Source organism: Gavialis gangeticus, unplaced genomic scaffold (assembly GCF_001723915.1).
Source record: "Gavialis gangeticus isolate Ggan-Ray unplaced genomic scaffold, GavGan_comp1, whole genome shotgun sequence".
In the NCBI taxonomy this organism is placed as follows: Eukaryota; Metazoa; Chordata; order Crocodylia; family Gavialidae; genus Gavialis; species Gavialis gangeticus.
The window spans coordinates 34,303,213-34,307,682 of NW_017728994.1; the positions used below are offsets into that span (position 1 = coordinate 34,303,213).

At 47.7% G+C, this 4,470-nt stretch overlaps 1 protein-coding gene across 1 annotated transcript in view; it reads left to right on the forward strand.

The window, feature by feature from the left end:
- WDFY4 (WDFY family member 4) overlaps positions 1–4,470 on the forward strand; it is a 376,632-nt gene that overhangs the window by 344,978 nt on the left and 27,184 nt on the right. The gene's annotated exons all lie outside the window — the stretch shown is intronic.

A 4,470-nucleotide genomic window follows, 5' to 3' on the forward strand; every position in this document is an offset into this window, starting at 1 on the left:
TCTTAAGCAGCCCCCGCACACAGTTCCCCCATAGCCACAGTCCCCCCACTATTCTTCCACACCTACCCACACACTGACCCACATCTCCCCATATCCCTTCACATCCACCCGCATCCCCCCACATCCCTTCCCACCCCTCTTCTGCAAACCTCACATCCCCCATCACACACCCATTGTGTGATAAAAAAACGAAAAGCAAACATCAAAACATATAGATGTTTAGAATGTATTATATTATGATGATAGTGACACGTGTAGACTTCCAATTTATTTTAACATTGTAAATAGAGCACTAAAACATGGCCCAACTGATCTCTCTCTCTCTAAATATATCTATCTATTTATCTATCTACACACACACACACACACACACACACGCGCGCGCGCCAATTGCTTGTCAGGAATGGCGGGGGGCAGAGTGCTGCCACCCACCACTCCGTGCTGCTGCCTCCCAGGAGCGTGGGGGGGGAGGAGAAGCTTGCCCTGCCATCCCTTCCATCCTGCTCGGCCAGCACCCCGTGCCGCTGCTACCTCCAGGGTGCTGGCCTTGGGCGCCCCACTTCATCCGCTTCATCACCACTGCCTCCAGGGATCAGGGTGGGGGGAATGCAAGGCCAGCAGCACTCCATCCCCTCTGTCCCTGCCATCATGGTGGTGCTCCACCACACTGCCACCACTGCCTCCTGTTTGTAATGCTCTTGGAGCCAGGGCTGTCCCTAGGGGGATGCCAACTGGGGTGACCACCCCAGGCCCTGTGCTTTAGGGGGCCCTGTGGAGCTGGGAGGAGCATCTGGCCACTGGTTTATCCTCTGCTTCGTGGCTGATAATGCCATCGGCTTCTTTCAGTCCAGGGCATGTGAGATCGGGGCAGGGATGGGGGTGGAGCCCCACATGGGCTGATGGGCCCCCCACACTGCTTGGGTCAGCTCTGCTTGGAGCACGCTGGTTGTTTCAGTCAGCATTGTGATTGGCTGCTGAGACAACCAGTGAGAGTGCAAATAAAGCATTACAGACAGACAGAAGACAGGAAGACTAAGGCTTTTATTATAATAGAATATTATAATAGAATATTATTGGGGTATTTTAAAGAGTGAATTTGGGATGCTGCTTCAGCAACCCAGCTGCCACAAGGGGTAGTGTCTCTGGGTACCAAGTGGCCAAGGCCCAGAAGATTCTCAGAGCAAGTAGCCTTGAGCTACTTGCCAGGGTAAGTTTTTATACTGCTCAGGCCAGCACAGGGTAGGTTTTTATACTGCTGGCTCTAGCTCCCCCTGGCGGCAGATCTGAGAAGAGCCAGGCAGGCCCCACACAAAAAAAGTGCATGCCCAGGCATGTGCACTGGGGCAAAAGGCCGGCTCAAATTTGTGCTTCTTCTATTTGAGCTGCTGCAAGCCCACATGCATCCTATATGTGTGGATGCACCCTTTGGGTATATTGGCAGCAGAGTCATGGTGCGACTCAGCTAGGCTTTTCCTCAGCATATGCTGCCCCACCTATTTCCACTTGCATGCTCCAAATTCAGATATACACTGGTGAAGATATTCTAGAGTGCCAGCCCTTGAGGCACTCTTGAGACCTTGATCTCCAGTGTGCTTGACATTGGGTGCTGGCCTGGGAATGGAGACCCTGAAGTGGCCCTACTTGCATATATCTGGGTTTGGAGCTGCATGCAGGAGTAGGTAGGTAATACAACATGCTAAGGGACAGCCCAGCTGTGGCACAATGCTGCCCTGAGTAAACTTTCCCAGTGTATCAGCTTACCTCTGATGAGATATCTTTTCTTCACATTCTGATAACACGCTAGTAACTTGTCACTCCCCAAAATATCTTGAAAATAAGAACCCCAGTGGTCTAACCTGCTCATGTTGCATTGCCCATTTTTTTCAGAACTCATTTCCACCTTGAGTTATCCTTCATGTTCTGGAGTGTCACCATTTCCTCGTTGCTTGCTGGGTCAGGATGCAGAAGCTCTAAGCATACTAACAAAGGCCCTTCAAATAACATTCCCAGCCCAGTATCTTTAGCCAAGAAAGTTCAGATAAGCAACCCAAGTTCTGGATGTTTTTTGCCAAGCTGAGTTCAGAACTTTTTTGAGTTTCACATTTTACTCCCATAAGGTAGAGGCAGCTGCAGGTAAAAGTGCATGAATCCATATGCAGGTGCAGTTTTTCCCAGGGCCCTGGGTTATTTGAACCAGAACTTTCATTTAGGGCCTATCTGTAGTCACCACAAGGCCCATTCAATCTTAATTTCATTCTCAAAGACCCCATTACTCAAAGTTTGACTGGTGCACACGATTCACCACTGCCTTTTCTACATTTTTATGCTGGAAAAACTCCATTAAAATAGCAGACTTACAGTGGCAAAAACTGGAGGAATACCATAGGAATTCAAGTGTGATATGGTGACTTGCTTCATGAATAAGGGTTTGATATTCATCTGTCATATTTGAGAAAAAAGTCACTATTTTTTCCCTTTTTCCTATATAACCAAATAAAATGTGCTGTGTTACTCCCCAGCAAAATGATGAGGAGACATGGTCGTGGAGTTTAATAGACAAAAAGTTATTCAAATGTCAGAAGTCTGCTCTGCAAAAAGAGACTCAAGATAATTCTCTGTGCTTCCCTCGCTTGAGGGCAGGAACAGGTTTCATTTAGCATAAGTAATGGGAAAATTTCAAAAGGCTGAATCTGGGATAAGCTCAAAGAAGAATCCAGATTGTTATATATTTAGCTGGACTATCTGGGTCTGCAAGTTGGGGTGAAAACTAGCTGCAACAACATTTGACCTGAGGTTTGCGGCAATTCCTGCTTCTGAAGAGCCAAGCAGTATTATCAAAGACCTTGTGTCCTGACCTTGCAGTCCTTCTGCTCCATTTCAGAACTCATGACAGAACTGGAAGTAACAGAAGTTAGTACTACGAAGCAGTTTAAGCATTCTTTTTTTGAACATTAAAGAGTTCAGCCCAGGGTCAGTTTGAGCTTTGGGCAAAGGTTCAGGGAGGCTATGTTTTATTCACACGGGTTTGCCTGTAGCTTCAGCTGTCTACATCTGTAGCTGCCTTTGGAGGAACCAGCTTTGCTATCTAACACATTGCACTGTAATTAATTGATGTCAAACATGCTCCACTACTTACTGAATGAGACTGTACATGACCATTATGGTATTATTTCCTGTCTCTGTTATTAGAGGCTCTGGGGGACCACGATGCCTAATTTTTAGGCACCTGGCTCTGGAGTGGAATTTAAAACCCAGGGTTATAGGTTCAGGTGACCCGTATAGTACGTAGGAAGAGTTCAGTATTCCAGAAGAGCATGCCGAGTAGATCCTTCTTTGAGCTGGCCAAGAGGAAATGCTAAGCATAGAGGTGTATCTGCACCTTTGGCAGACCAACTGGAATAGTGGAGGTAGCAGACCTCTGGGGGGTGCCAGCTGGGCCCTTCAGAGGTCTTATTGTACAATGTGACATTAAGGATTGCTACAAGAAGGGAGTGGGGGGACAGACGCAAATGCAAGCATTGGCCCCTGGGTGCCAGAGACCCACAGTATATCACTGATCTACACTCCTTCCCTTCTTCATTGCTTAGGCTTTTGGGTCAGGACAGTGAGCAGAGACTGCCTTCCTTTTGGGATCCAGAGCTACAAACTTACTCCAGGTGACAGGCACTTGCAAGTAGTCTTTGAAAAAAAATGAGAAGGGATCACTCATTTTTAAAAGCAGAGCTTGTGGTGTGGGGTCCCCTGAAAGTGGGAGACTTGGGCTCTAGGTCTTCCTCCTCCTGAAGTCAGGCCCACATCTGTCACTTCCCAGGAGAATGCTTAACCATCAGGCTAGAGTAGTCTGGATGAGGACTTTCTCTGCCCCTCTGGTATGGGGCAGCAAAGAATGTAAGGGATGTTGAGGCCACAAGGACAACAAGAACTGGTTAGGGCACTTAGCAGGGGCAGGGAGTATCCTGGCCTTCAAACAATTTTCTCACGATTTCTGGGTTTTATCCAATTACTGTTTAATGTAAACAATGTTAAGTGGTCCAGAAATTTAAACCCAGGACGCCACCTCCCAGGAGAGTGTACAAGCAATTAGACTGCAGATTCAACCTTTCTGTCTTTCTGTCTACATGCTTCTTGCAGTTTTAGCTGCCAAGTGGCCCAGGTTAAACAGGAAAGGTGGAGGGTGCCCCCACTGAGGCTAACCTATAACCTGGTGGTTTGGGCATTCTCCTGGGGGTGAAGGATGTGGACTTGAATTCCCTCAGGCCGAGGAGACCTAGAACCCATGTCTCCCACTTTCTAGGCAGATGTTCCCACCACCAGGATGTTAAAAAACAGGTGGCTTTCTCCTACGGCCACAGTTTTTACAAGAAAGCAGCTACAAACACATCTTAGGATGGGCCTCAGCCTGTTGGTGTGTATTAAGAGATGCTCAGGACATCCAGCCTCTCAGGGGACTCAGGTGCTGCTCCTTCTATT